Source organism: Neoarius graeffei, chromosome 3 (genome assembly GCF_027579695.1).
Source record: "Neoarius graeffei isolate fNeoGra1 chromosome 3, fNeoGra1.pri, whole genome shotgun sequence".
NCBI classification, from domain to species: Eukaryota; Metazoa; Chordata; class Actinopteri; order Siluriformes; family Ariidae; genus Neoarius; species Neoarius graeffei.
This window is the reverse complement of record NC_083571.1, coordinates 55887854-55903421: the sequence shown is the minus strand read 5'-3', so window position 1 is coordinate 55903421 and position 15568 is coordinate 55887854. Positions and strand designations below refer to the sequence as shown.

At 40.2% G+C, this 15568-nt stretch overlaps 1 protein-coding gene across 6 annotated transcripts in view; it reads left to right on the top strand.

The window, feature by feature from the left end:
• The window catches only part of LOC132883412 (adhesion G protein-coupled receptor L3-like), a 734936-nt gene that overhangs the window by 97540 nt on the left and 621828 nt on the right, over positions 1-15568 (top strand). For 5 of the 6 annotated variants that reach the window (XM_060917029.1, XM_060917030.1, XM_060917026.1 and 2 more), the window contains exon 2: positions 780-870. The exons of the other annotated variant lie outside the window; for it this stretch is intronic. The gene's annotated coding sequence lies outside the window, so the exon portion shown is untranslated. The remainder of the gene's footprint in view (positions 1-779; positions 871-15568) is intronic. 6 annotated transcript variants of the gene reach the window in all.

The following is a 15568-nucleotide window of genomic DNA, read 5'->3' as shown; positions in this document are numbered from 1 at the left end:
ATTGGATCATTTTCCTCAATAAATAAATGACCAAGTATAATATTTTTGTCTCATTTGTTTAACTGGGTTCTCTTTATCTACTTTTAGGACTTGTATGAAAATCTGATGATGTTTTAGGTCATATTTATGCAGAAATATAGAAAATTATAAAGGGTTCACAAACTTTCATGCACCACTGTATAATAATAATAATATTTTAATAGTATATATTTATTTCACTTTGCTGTAATTTCTTGAATCTGATTGGTCAGAAGGTCCTGATTTATTTTCTATCACAGAAGCTCTGATAGTAGTTTTACCTGTAAGATTCGAGTAACAGACAATAATAATAATAATAAACAGTAATAAATTACTTTTTCGCTGTTAAAATACTTGTGACTTGTTTTGCGTTTACTCAGCAGCACTAGACGTATCTATAAATGGATAACATCTATGATGCATTCAAGTATGATTCTTTAATAAATTAATAAAGAAATCTGTGGAATTAGACATAATACATAACCTGATATAGGAAATAAAAGTATAAAAGGAATAAAACACTTCATGGCACCCTGTTTTTGGAAAATTATCAATTCCATGTCACAGCACCCAATCGTTGATTGTTCTCCTCTAACATCACACTCTATCTTCTTGTATTATTTACATAATAGTATTTTTCACTCTTAAATAAATTATTGGCACCCCTAAAAGAAATTGTATTTCATTGTCATCCAGAAATAAACTAAAACGTATCAAGCAATGTACTAATGTCTCTTTTTTCCCTCCTTGTTCTTCCGCAGGGGATTGTAGGAAGTGGACTTTGGTTTCACCTTTGCTCTGATTGTGCTTGGAAGTTTACACACCTGTAGCCCTGTCGAAGGAGAAACACAGGTAAGGAAGACGTCCTGGTGTTATGCTAAAGCTCTCATTCATCCGCAGCAAAGCTCCCACCCCTTTTCTCAGTCTGCGCCGCGTCTCTGTGATGTATTAGCTGTCAGTTGTACTTTATTCCGTCTTCACTTTGCTCTCCGAGGTAGTATTGTTCGTGTTCATTCATATTTATGAATTCAGGAGTAATTATACATTTTATCGAACAGACAGATGAGAAGCATTGGCATGATCTGACAGGATGACGTTTTTGGCAATTTTAGACGATAGGTCCTCATCATCATGTGCAGACTGGCTCAGAAGCCTGTCACTCCCTTCCCCCCCCCCCCGCAGCGAGACGTTTCTTGCTTGGTAACCACGACGACGCGTGTCTTCGCTTGGTAACCACGTGCGGTGCGTGTTTTCATTTTTCTCCTCCATTCAAATGGTTTTGGCGCAGCCATGCAAAGGAGCAGCTGCTCCTTCTCTCTTATTCTGTCTCTTCTCTTTCCCCCATTAGTCATTGTTTTGTCTCTCTTGTGCCCTCGTCTAATTTTTCACACCAGAGCAACAGCTGAGTGAATTCAATTACTCAGCTCCTTCTCCCTTCCTCACACTCCTTCCTGCACGTACACCCAACTGTTCTTCCACGATAAAGCCATCAATAACCAGGGAATCTGACTACTAATATGGAGTGACCTCATGAGTTTGATTCCATTCAGGGTGCCATTATTTTCAATCAGCTCAAAATCAATCGTTTATACTTCTTGAGATAAACACTCACCGGCCACTTTATTACAAGCACCAATACACCTGCTGTTTTATGCGGTTATCTAATCAGCCGATCCCTTGACAGCAGCAGGATGCATCAAACCATGCAGATACAAATCAAGAGCTTCAGTTACTGTTCACTTCAAACATCAGAACGGGAAACATTGTGATCTACACTACCGTTCAAAAGTTTGGGGTCACTTTGAAATGTCCTTATTTTTGAAAGAAAAGCACTGTTCTTTTCAATGAAGATCACTTTAAACTAATCAGAAATCCACTCTATACATTGCTAATGTGGTAAATGACTATTCTAGCTGCAAATGTGTGGTTTTTGGTGCAATATCTCCATAGGTGTATAGAGGCCCATTTCCAGCAACTCTCACTCCAGTGTTCTAATGGTACAATGTGTTTGCTCATTGCCTCAGAAGGCTAATGGATGATTAGAAAACCCTTGTACAATCATGTTAGCACAGCTGAAAACAGTTGAGCTCTTTAGAGAAGCTATAAAACTGACCTTCCTTTGAGCAGATTGAGTTTCTGGAGCATCACATTTGTGGGGTCGATTAAATGCTCAAAATGGCCAGAAAAATGTCTTGACTATATTTTCTATTCGTTTTACAACTTATGGTGGGAAATAAAAGTGTGACTTTTCATGGAAAACACAAAATTGTCTGGGTGACCCCAAACTTTTGAACGGTAGTGTATGTGACTTTCACTCGGTGCCAGATGGACTGGTTTGGGTATTTCGGAAACTGCTGATCTCCTGGGGTTTTTACACACAACAGTCTCGAGAGTTTACACAGATAGAATGGTGCGAAAAACAAAAAACATTGAGGGAGCGACGGTTCTGTGGGTGGAAACAAATGCCTTGTTGATAAGAGAGGTCAGAGGGAAATGGCCAGATTGGTTCGAGCTGCCAGGAAGGATATAGTAACTCATATAATCACTACAACCGTGGTGAGCAGAAAAGCATCTCAGCATGCAACAGCAGAAGAGCACATTGGGTTCCTACTCCTGCAGCCAAGAACAGGAATCTTCGAATCAAGAACAAGTTCCTATTAAAGTGGCCAGTGAGTAGATATAGAAATGTTTTTAACATAAATATTACTGAATCCTTCCATGATAAAGCTTATCTTCTTCCAGCTGCAGTTTTTTAGCACCGAAAACTTCTTCACCGAAAGTCGGACTGAACGTTAATAAAATTTGCATGGTGGAAAATCCACTTCACTGAAGGGGAAAAGGGACATAGGAGATGTTCCTTAGCTTTCAGTGACTTTCACTTTGCAATGACATTTTCCAAGTGACCTTTGACCTAAGATTTTGCAAAACTAGGCTTTGTGAACGAGTAGAAAGCAAGGAGGCGGGGCTATGATCTTTGGCTGGTAGAAAATGTTGTTTATCCTTTATACTGTTATCATGGATCATTTAATCTGGTTACAGTAAATCACTTTTTTTTTTCTTCACAGTCTGCCAGGATTTTCACGTTGGCAGCTATATTTTTTGGCACAAGAGCAAAATTAAACCGTACAATCCACATCACGTGTCCCAAAATCTTACAATCGGAGAGCGAATGTAGAACGTAAAATCGTCGACGGAATCGTGATGATCGTCAAATCGATTATTTTGGGATTGATCCTCGTGAGTTCGTTAAAATGTTTCGTAACACGTTTACATTTACGCACACATTAATCTACGACGGAGATGAGGAAAAACGAAGCACTTGCTTCGCACGGACGTGGAATTTATCAGCGTTACTGTATTAGTTCTGCATCCGTGCTGAAAACGTTTCGAGACAAATTGTCTCGGTAAGTAACGTAGACTCAAATGTCATCCACCGAGCAGGCAGAATTATCCATGTGAAATATGAAACCTTTGTGTCTAATCAATTACTGATATTTAATATTAAGCAGCTTTATTGAATAACAAGCTAAGTGCTTGTAGGTCGTTCTTCAATAATTAATGACTGTGCTTGCGTAGTTGTTTCCTGGATTGATTAATACATTCATGACTCCTCGAGGAAGATTTTTAACATCTTTTCTTGGTATAAAAGCACATACAGTATTCACGACTGAAAATGATGAGCGAATCCTTTATGGCGCATTCCTAAAGCTTTATATTGTATTATACGACGTCCTGGTTTGCATATTTGGTTCGACTTTTACCCTGTAGTGTCTCCACAGCTTAGAAAGTAAGGCTCACTCACAAATCAAGCAATATATTAGTGGTGAAAGGTGTCAAATTAATTTCAGTCCGAGGACTTTATTCAGTCGAAATGCAGTAATGCAGCGTGACGTGGAATTGAGTCCTTCATTCAAAACTCTCCTTGGCTTAATGCGAGCTCGCTTCACGTTAGCGTCACTAGTGGGAACGAGACGAGAGTGTGAGCAACACACGCGCGCGCACTGTATGATATTTCATATCCTTTGCGCTCTGGTTTTCTTCTTTTCGAACCACTCGTGTTGTGACTGAGTGTAATGGAAGGCCATTGGGAACCAGAAGGCAGATGCAAATCACATGATTTGACTGAAAGCGAGGACCTGAAACTGTTTACCTTTCGGCTCGAGTTAGCGCTTTGTTAAACAAAATGGCTCTTTGATTGCAACTGGAGGTTTGTGCTGTTTTTTTTTTGCTACTGCAATGACTGAACCATCAAAACACCAAGAGACTCTTAAAGGCTAGTAGGCGCTTTTTCGTACATGTTTATTCATGACCCGATTTGCATACTCATTTGCATATCTCTATCACTCTGATCTATAGAGCGTATTTGTTTGTGTTTCTGAAGGTGTGCACACTCAGCTCCCTCCTGCAGTGTGTGTGTGTGTGTGTGTGTGTGTGTGTGTAGGACTAGCACTGCCTGATACGGAAGGAGAAACTGACAGAACTGACAGCATCATACAGCTCAGCAGATACACACAGATCCAGACAAACCTGTCTGTGTCTCGGAAGTACTCCTAGAAAAGCTTATTCTTGTGTTTTGTCTTCTTTTAACTCGATCTCGTTGTGATGAGCTTTGACTTCAGCACCATCAGCCAGCTTTTAATTCTCACCTCGACATCCTGAAAAGTCTTCATCGACCACAAGTTGCACTTAAGATCCTAAAAGCCTTAATAAGCTCCCAAGACAAAAAAAAAAAAAAGAAAGGCCTTATTCATTATAACAGCACCAGTCGTGCCAGGGAAAGATGATCCGGGTGTTTTGAGAGAGTTCCTGTCACTTAAAGTTGATTATTTTCCTATAAGTGCACGTCTTGAAGTGTTTTATTCCTATTATAGGCACTTCAGACTTTTTTCTTTTTCCTTTTATTGTTGCAGAACATCCACAAAGCAAGTTAGATCCTGTTGCAACTGGCATTTATTCCTTCACTTTCTCCTGAAGTCAAGTTTTCTTGAAGAAACAGAAATGCAGCTTCTCCATCCTGAAGACTTTCCTGTGTCGGAAAATTTAAATAAACAGCTTTAATTTTGACTTTTATACTCGAGACTCTTCCCAAAAGAGTTAATTAAACGTCTGACAGAAAAATTCAGCAAAACAATTATTTTCTTTGTGAATAAAATCCATTTATTATTATTATTATTATTATTATTATTATTCATAGATTATGTCAAGTGTCTGCCATTCAAGTCCCTGTAAATGGGCTGTTACTATGGAAACGAGCACATTAATTACTATGGAACCGACACAAACCAATTCCATTTGAGCAAATGGGAATACAATTTATTTATATGTTTATACTCAAATCGATCTAGTATTATAGTCAGCCCGAAGGCTATGTTCATGTTCCAGGCCTCGTTGTTTAATTCTGATCTTGTGCTCAAATCTTGAAGGTTCATATTCATAATGAATAATTACACCTGACCTGTATTGAACCGTAATGTGATGAACCATCTGCGTCACCAGCAGCAACAAAAAAAGTCATGTTTGTGAGACGACTCACGGCGTTCAAACCGACTCAATGGATGCGCCAGTAGCTAATACATGCATCACATTTTACTCAGGAAGACGCCAAACAGTTCGTCAGCTGTACATGATCAGTTCATGATTGTGGAAAAACAAGCAAGACAGGTAGCTTTTGCTGTTTCCGCAGCTATCGTAGCTGTTCTCCATTGTTGTTTTGCTGCGCTGCCAGTGGTGGCTGATGATGACGGCGCTCGGCGCATGCACGGAGACGAAAAGCCACGTTAAATCCAATCTGATCGTCTCGTTCATGTCACATGGCAACGAATCGGATATGGATACAGTTGTGGTCAGAAGTTTACATACAGTGACATGAATGTCCATCTTGGATATGAATGTCATGGCAATATTTGGGCTTTCAGTCATTTCTTTGAACTGTTCTTTTTCTGTGGCAGAAAGATTGTACAGCATACAGCTTTAATAAAAAAAACACTAGAATTTGGTGCACAAGTTTTAATTTTCTTTGCGCTTTCTGAAATCAACACAGGGTCAAAATTAAACATACAGGGTCTAAAATTTACATACGTTCACTTAGATTATTAATTCAGAGGTGCTGAAACTTCCAAAATGTCTCTTATCTTGCCAAGGCCGAGGTCTATTAACTTCCTGTTAGTGATCATGATTGACTACAGCTGGTAGCTTCTCTGTGCCTTCATAAAAAGGGTTTGTTTATAGCACTCATTGGATTGATCAACACACAATACAATGGGGAAGTCCAAGGAGCTCAGTGCAGATCTGAGAAAGAGGATCGCAGATATACACAACTCCGGAATGTCTCTTGGAGCCATTTCTAAACAACTGCAAATTCCAAGATCAGTTCAAACAATTGTATCCAAGTTATTGTGAGGTGTAGTCACTTTGCCAAGCCACTTTGCTTCAAGAAAACCCAAACTGTCACCCTCAGCTGAAAGGAAATTGGTTTGGATGGTCAGGAACAACCTGGGAACCACCATGGCACAGCCCTGCCATGAACTGGAAGCTGATGGATCACTGTCTACAGTTCAGATCACCATGGACTAAGAGGCTGCTATCCAAGAAATAACCCCCTGCTCCAAAATTGACACCTTCAAGCTAAACTAAAGTTTGAAGCTGACCACACGGACAAAGAAAAATCCTTCTGGAGGAAAGCTGTATGGTCAGATGAGACAAAGATTGAGTTGTTTGGCCACAATGACCACCATGTACAGAGGGACACTGCACCAGCTGGTGGTGGTGGTAGGATCATCATGCTCTAGGGCTGTTTTGCTGCCAGTGGAACTGGTTCATTGCACAAAGTGGATGGAATAATGAAGAAGGAGGACTACCTCAGAATTCTTCAGCATAAACCATCAGAAACTTGAACACGATTTGGGACTTACAACAGGACAATGAACCCAAACATGCATCAGGGCTGGTTGTGGAGGATAAAGCAGGCTAACATTAAGCTTAAACCAAGTCCTGTTGAAAATATATGGACCATGCTTATAAGTCAAGTCCATGCCAAAAAAACCCCAAAATTTAATTGAACTCTACCAATTCTACCATGAAGAGTCATGAGATATCCAACCAGAATTCTTCCAGAAGCTTGTTCATGGTCAACAAAAATGTTTGGTCAAGGTGAATCTTACGAAGAGACATTTTACCCGAATATTAGGTGTGCTGTATGTATAATTTTGACCCTGTGTTGATTTCAGAAAACCCAAAGAAAATTAAAACTTGTGCATCAAATTCTAGTGTTTTTTTTAATTAAAGCTGTATGCTGTACAATCATTCTGCCACAGAACAAGAACAGTTCAAAGAAATTACTGAAAGCCCAAATATTGCCATGACATTCATATCCAAGACGACATTCATGTCACTGTATGTAAACTTCTGACCACAACTGTACAGTTTAGAACCTTATATGAAAGGGACTCAAATCTGATTTGAAAAGATTGAATTTTTTGTTCACACAGCCTTGAAAAAATCAGCGGTGGGTTTCCCAAAAGCCTCTTAACGCGAAGAGGATCTTAACTAGGAGAGAGAGTGTTCATTGTGCTGCTCGCTCTACCATTTAACGATGATCTTTGTGCTACGATGCTTTTGGGGAAACTCGGCACAGATCTGTATCACATTAAGGAAAAAAAATCAGATTTGAGTCACTTCAGCCTGGTAATGTGAGCGTAGGCATTATCATCAGGTTTTATTAATTACAGTGTTTGTACTGTATTCAAGCACTGTAGTGTTCTTCCTCGTCTTCTTCTTCTTCTTTTTCTTCCTCTTCTTCTTCAAAAATTCATCGAAACTTTTAAATAGCACGATGACTTTTTGTTTTGATATTCCACCCATGATCCCTCTTTTTTTATCCCTCTATCTGTTCATTTGTTCCCCATGAGAATGGGGAATGGGAAATTTTTCAATCTGTTCCCATTCAGTCACTTTTCAAATAATACCTCCAAACTTACTCGACATGTTCTGGGCAATACTACAAAGCACTCCACCACTTTTCACACCTCTATTACTCACTCCTGCTTTCTGTTTTTTTTTCCATCCCTCGCTTTCCCTCCCATAGGCTTCGGTATATTTTTCAAGGAATAACTGCTGCTGTAGATTAAAAGCTAGACCCAGTGAAGTTGGTAGATGCCGTTAGGTTGTCATACCTTATATAAACATGGCACATCTTTTTCTCCGCAACTCTTTCTTTCTTTCCTTTTCATCCCTCTGTCCTCCCATTAGGACCAAGTGATCTTTCTTTCTTTCTTTCTTTCTTTCTTTCTTTCTTTCTTTCTTTCTTTCTTTCTTTCTTTCTTTCTTTCTTTCTTTCGATGCTAATATCAAACTTCCCTGTCTATTTCATTTCTTTATCTCTTTCTTTCCTCATCTATCTATCTATCTATCTATCTATCTATCTATCTATCTATCTATCTATCTATCTATCTATCTATCTATCTATATTGCCAAAAGTATTCGCTCACCTGCCTTGACTCACATATGAGCTTAAGTGACATCCCATTCCTAATCCATAGGGTGGACTGACGTCATAATCCATATGACGTCAGTCCACCCTTTGCAGCTAGAACAGCTTCAAGTCTTCTGGGAAGGCTGTCCACAAGGTTTAGGAGTGTGTTTATGGGAATTTTTGACCATTCTTCCAGAAGCGCATTTGTGAGGTCACACACTGATGTTGGACGAGAAGGCCTGGCTCTCAGTCTCCGCTCTAATTCATCCCAAAGGTGTTCTATCGGGTTGAGGTCAGGACTCTGTGCAGGCCAGTCGAGTTCATCCACACCAGACTCTGTCATCCATGTCTTTATGGACCTTGCTTTGTGCACTGGTGCGCAGTCATGTTGGAAGAAGAAGGGGCCAGATCCAAACTGTAAAAACAGTCTGCATGCCTCGGTGCTTGATTTTATACACCTGCGGCCATGGGAGTGATTGGAACACCTGATTCCGATAATTTGGATGGGTGAGCAAATACTTTTGGCAATATAGTGTATCTATCTATCTATCTGGCAGATCATTTTGCTTATTTTTAGTTTTTTTTCGAAAAAGAAGCAAAGTTAACTGCTAATAGATGAAGATAATTTCCTTGTGTCTCGAAGAGAACGTCTAGAAATGGCTTTAGTTATCTTATATTTGGTTTATTGTAATCTTATACCAGTAAATACGATATCCATTTGAGTATATTCAAGAGGTTTACACTTGCTAAAATGATATTTTGTGCAGAGCGTGATTTAGATCACGGCCTCTGCTACTATCCGAGTTCCTGTAACAGAATATGAACAATGTCTGGGCCTGGTTTGCTGAAAGCATCCTAAAGTTAAGATCACCTTACAGCATAAAAGGAAAGAGAGTTTGATGTGATGCTCTGGAAGCACGAAGGTCTACAATGCGACGATGCTTTTGGAAAACTCAGACCTGACCAATCGGAATGGAGAATTCGAGAGTGCCGTGGTGTAAGTAACAGAGTAATCGACGGAACAGAAAGAGAAGGAGAGCGTACTGTTAGAAATGGACCGTGTGGCGAGTTTGTAACAAAGCACAATGCTGATAAACGTGTCCCACTGAAATAGAGGATCACTGCGAGTGTCCTGTGTGTAACGAGCATGAAAGTAGCGTTTTTACTGATGGTGGTTCATGTTACTGATGGGCAGCAGATGGTGAGAAACATCACACGGTGCGGCTGTTTAGATCTCTGATCATTTTACATACTGCTAGTTAAGATGCACCTTCACGGCTGTGGTGTGAATGCAGCTGAAATTATAGACAGCCCCATTTTTAAACGAAAGGACCCTCTTTATAGAGTGACTTGAGCTCGACTGGTGTAACTGCTGCAGAGTATTGGTGTGTGTGTGTGTGTGTGTGTGTGTGTGTGTGTCTGTGTGTGTAATGGTATGTGTAAAGCAATCAAGAGAAGAAGCATCTGTTTGTGTGTACATCATGTATTTTTTCTATATCTGTGTGTGTGTGTGTGTGTGTGTGTGTGTGTGTGTTTCCTACTGTTCTCCTGTTTGCTGTTATGGGGATAACGACAATGACATGCTGAAAGTCATGTGCGCGCACACACACACACACACACACACACACACACACACACACCCCGAAGCAAGTGTGTAACCATCACAACCAGTCATTCTAATGAAGGCCCATGCAGTACTTGCTGTGCATTATACTGTGTACCATGCTTATGTGCAAAAGTCAATGTAAGGACAAATGCGGACACACACGCACACAGAGGACTGAATTTAATAATGCCAAAGTAGTTGGGCGTTTCAAACTGTCACTCTTTAACCAATGAAGGATTCAATCATATGCATACATGTCAACCTATACGGAATGTCCGTATTTTATACGGATTTGATTCAATAAACGTAGTATACGGGCGTACAAATAAAGTTATACGGATTCTTTAAAAAACTTCAATATTTATTTAGAGCTATAATCAATTCCCACGATGATAAAAGCGCGCATAACATTTACAAACGTACTGTACACCACAGAAAGCACAGACAGCCAGTAAAGAGTCTTATGAAATCGCGCGTTATCTTGTGGTAGCGAGACTTCGTTCCACTTTTGATCATGCGCACACCGCATTGCAAGAATCCCGCCAACCGGGAAGTAACATTTTGTTTGAAACGCGTATTTCCACCTGAGCGACTTTCACTAGCGACTGAAAAGATTCCGAATGGGCACTCCGGCAAGATCAACACAGACACTTGCTGTGACATGCAGCCTAGTGAGGTATTGGTGCAGACTGCTAAAAAAAGCTGTCATGGAGTACAATTCAGAACATTAGAGTGACACTTTGTGTTTTTGTCGAACATTGGAGCTTTGTATTCATTCTGAAGGTTTATTGTTATTAATATTGAATAAAAAGTAACTTGGATATATCATTGTTAATTATCATTCAAATTTTAAGTAAATTATTTTAATTTGCATCTTATACTGATTTTATAAGGGAAATACGGATTTTGGAGGTTGGTTATACAGGGTTTGATTGACCAAAGGTTGACATGTATGCATATGATTGTATGCATTGTAATGAATTTTACATAAATCTTTAGATAGATAGATAGATAGATAGATAGATAGATAGATAGATAGATAGATAGATAGATAGATATTAATATTAATGTTTGCTCGCTTGCCTGCTTATTTATTTATTTATTTATTTATTTGCTTTACTCTAACTGCTGTAACAGAATTGTGTATGCATTGGTCAGGGGCGATTATAAGTGTGGTTGCTTCGTGGCGTTTAAATACACACACACACACACACACACACACACACACACTTCATCATGCACACAATTTCCTCTTCCTCAGGCCACTGACCTCATCATCTGGTTGGCCACAACCTGTCAGTTAGGCAAATCCTGTCTTTTAAGTCCTCTTCTGCCAGTCTAAAGTCCAACATTGCCATGTACACTCCACCCCCATCTTTGTCTGTCATCTTTGCGTTCTCATTTGTTCTCATTTGTTGTTGTCTCTCCTATCCTTTTGTTTCTGTGTTTCTTCCGCAGTACCCGCCCTCCCTCTATTATGCGCTTGTATCTGAATCTGAGAAACGTACCTCATGCATACGTGAGACATCTGGAGACCGCCTGACAGTGACTGACGGCTGTGGCCTGTGGCCAATCAAATCATGTCGAAAACCCGAAACAGCCTGGGAATAGTTTGACAGCGGATTTCTTTGGATGTGTGCACGTGTATCTTTTGTGTATTTGTTGAGATCTGACATGTGGAAATCCATCAGCTCACCTCCACTGCTTGTGTTTACCAGCTTGCGTTAAGAAGAAATGCCATTCATCAAGCACTCCTTCCCGAGCAGCAATGTGAAGCTCATCACATACACACATGCACGTCTCAGGTGGACTCCTCCAGTACTGCCTTGTTTGGGCCGTTTTTCTCGATATGGGTTTCAGCAGTGCTTGCATTAGATTCACCTCATAGAGGCGCTTACTATCGAATCTGAAGCCAGTAACTGCCACGGATGCGTGCTTCATAAGGAAACCTTGCAACACTGTGAAGACGTACTGGAAGACAGTCCTCTTGGCAGTTCACCTGAGAAGTTATTTACAGTAAAAAAAAAATAGCATGCTATTTATTCCATAGACAAAGACCTAAGCTTCCCAGATCGAGCAATTAATCACATCCACGAACTGTAGTATCTTACTGTACACTATATAGTCAAATATTTGTGGACTTGAAGATAACATCCATATTTAGTTCTTCCCCAAAGTGTTGCCACAAATTTGGAAGTTGTATAGAATGTCTTTGTACGCTGTAGCACTGTAATTTCCCTTCACTGAAACTAAAAGGCCCAAACCTGTTCCAACATAACAGTGCCCCTGTATACAAAGCTACATCCATAAAAATCTGGTTTGCCAAGTCTGGAGTGGGAGGACTTGAGTGGAACCCCACTGAACACCTTCGGGATGAACTGGAATACCGATGTGCTGAAGGCCTTCTCGCGTGACATTCAGTGCCTGACCTCACTAATGCTCTTGTGGCTGAATAAACACAAATCCTCATAGCCAGGTTCCAAAATCTCAAACTTTCCCAGAATAGTGGAGGTTATTATAACAGGAAAGAGGGACTAACTCTAACTGGGGGGAAGCCATGGCTTAATGGTTAGAGAAGCAGCTTTGGGGCCAAAGGTTGCAGGTTTGATTCCCTGGACCAGCAGGAATGGCTGAAGTACTCTTGAGTGAGGTACCGAACCCCCAACTGTTTCCTGGGCTGCTCTGGGTACATTATACATCACTCTGGATAAGAGTGTCTGCTCAATGGCTGTAATGTACAACCCTGATTCCAAAAAAGTTGGGACAAAGTACAAATTGTAAATAAAAATGGAATGCAATGATGTGGAAGTTTCAAAATTCCATATTTTATTCAGAATAGAACATAGATGGCATATCAAATGTTTAAACTGAGACAATGTATCACTTAAAGAGAAAAATTAGGTGATTTTAAATTTCATGACAACACCACATCTCAAAAAAGTTGGGACAAGGCCATGTTTACCACTGTGAGACATCCCCTTTTCTCTTTACAACAGTCTGTAAACGTCTGGGGACTGAGGAGACAAGTTGCTCAAGTTTAGGGATAGGAATGTTAACCCATTCTTGTCTAATGTAGGATTCGAGTTGCTCAACTGTCTTAGGTCTTTTTTGTCGTATCTTCCGTTTTATGATGTGCCAAATGTGTTCTATGGGTGAAAGATCTGGACTGCAGGCTGGCCAGTTCAGTACCCGGACCCTTCTTCTACGCAGCCATGATGCTGTAATTGATGCAGTATGTGGTTTGGCATTGTCATGTTGGAAAATGCAAGGTCTTCCCTGAAAGAGACGTCGTCTGGATGGGAGCATATGTTGCTCTAGAACCTGGATATACCTTTCAGCATTGATGGTGTCTTTCCAAATGTGTAAGCTGCCCATGCCACATGCACTAATGCAACCCCATACCATCAGAGATGCAGGCTTCTGAACTGAGCGCTGATAACAACTTGGGTCGTCCTTTTCCTCTTTAGTCCGAATGACACGGCGTCCCTGATTTCCATAAAGAACTTCAAATTTTGATTCGTCTGACCACAGAACAGTTTTCCACTTTGCCACAGTCCATTTTAAATGAGCCTTGGCCCAGAGAAGACGTCTGTGCTTCTGGATCATGTTTAGATACGGCTTCTTCTTTGAACTATAGAGTTTTAGGTGGCAACGGCGGATGGCACGGTGAATTGTGTTCACAGATAATGTTCTCTGGAAATATTCCTGAGCCCATTTTGTGATTTCCAATACAGAAGCATGCCTGTATGTGATGCAGTGCCGTCTAAGGGCCCGAAGATCACGGGCACCCAGTATGGTTTTCCGGCCTTGACCCTTACGCACAGAGATTCTTCCAGATTCTCTGAATCTTTTGATGATATTATGCACTGTAGATGATGATATGTTCAAACTCTTTGCAATTTTACACTGTCGAACTCCTTTCTGATATTGCTCCACCATTTGTCGGCGCAGAATTAGGGGGATTGGTGATCCTCTTCCCATCTTTACTTCTGAGAGCCGCTGCCACTCCAAGATGCTCTTTTTATACCCAGTCATGTTCATGACCTATTGCCAATTGACCTAATGAGTTGCAATTTGGTCCTCCAGCTGTTCCTTTTTTGTACCTTTAACTTTTCCAGCCTCTTATTGCCCCTGTCCCAACTTTTTTGAGATGTGTTGCTGTCATGAAATTTCAAATGAGCCAATATTTGGCATGAAATTTCAAAATGTCTCGCTTTCGACATTTGATATGTTGTCTATGTTCTATTGTGAATACAATATCAGTTTTTGAGATTTGTAAATTATTGCATTCCGTTTTTATTTACAATTTGTACTTTGTCCCAACTTTTTTGGAATCGGGGTTGTAAATATGGAATGGGCTTTTCAAAAGGCAAGAGTCAGGTGTGCACAAACTTTTGGTGATAGTGTACCATATCAATAAATTGCGCATCTGGACGAAAATAACTTCTAAGCATAAAAATGTTAAAAATGGATTGCCAGACCACGCCATGTCCCATGCTGTCCCATGCTCATCCTTGGACTCTTAAACATTGCTACACATGTTGAATAAATTTATAGTATTCAGTTATGGAATGGTGATAATTTATAATCCTACTATTTGGTGGTGTCAGATGATGAGAATGGGCTCCCATTTGAATCTGTTTCCTCTGAAGATGTCTTCCTCGGAGTATTCCCTTGCCAGGGTTACGTCTTTGCTTATTAGGTACCGATATGTGGGTTTTTTTGTAATGTCTGTTGTTAAAAATGTGAGACAAATAAAATTGAATTAAAGTGAATTGTAGTTAAATTTGAGCTTCATGTCCATGCCAAACCCAACACACTCCAGGATAACAACTGTAGGGTGCCAAATCTTTGTGCGACTCTTTCGATAAGCTTGATGGGACACTGGGACACATTGGGTGGTCTGTAAAATCACTGGACTTGTGGGATTATTTGGAACAGCTGGTGAAACACTGAAATAAGCACCACAAACTCGAGCTGAACTGCCGGTTGTAGAGTGGATCAAATTGGCAGGAACTTGTGGCATCCTTACCTGACAGGATTGGTGCTTTCATGAAGGTGTTGCAACCAAGTAACCAAGAAAAAAATGCTAGATGTAGTCATAGCTAGTTCCTCTGAAGCTTTGCTATTCTTGCTTTATTACCATCAGAGTTCATGAATAGGTCAGGTCAGGACCACGGTGAAGTTCAAGATCCATTCGATGATGCACGAGTCAGTGTTTTTGAATAGACTAAACAAAATTTAGCTGAAAATTTTCCCAATCATTTGTGTTATCTTCGTAATATATCTTGAGAGGTTATGAGTGATGGAGTTTGGCTGCTGATTTTGGCACGGAAAGGACAAACCCACAGGACTATAGCAAAACCGAGCCAGAATTTGATAGGCCTGGCCTTTTTCCACATGCACCTTTACTAACAAGGAGATTGTTTTTGTTTTGTTTTTTCCAAGGGAACATTTCCTGTAATATAACTGTC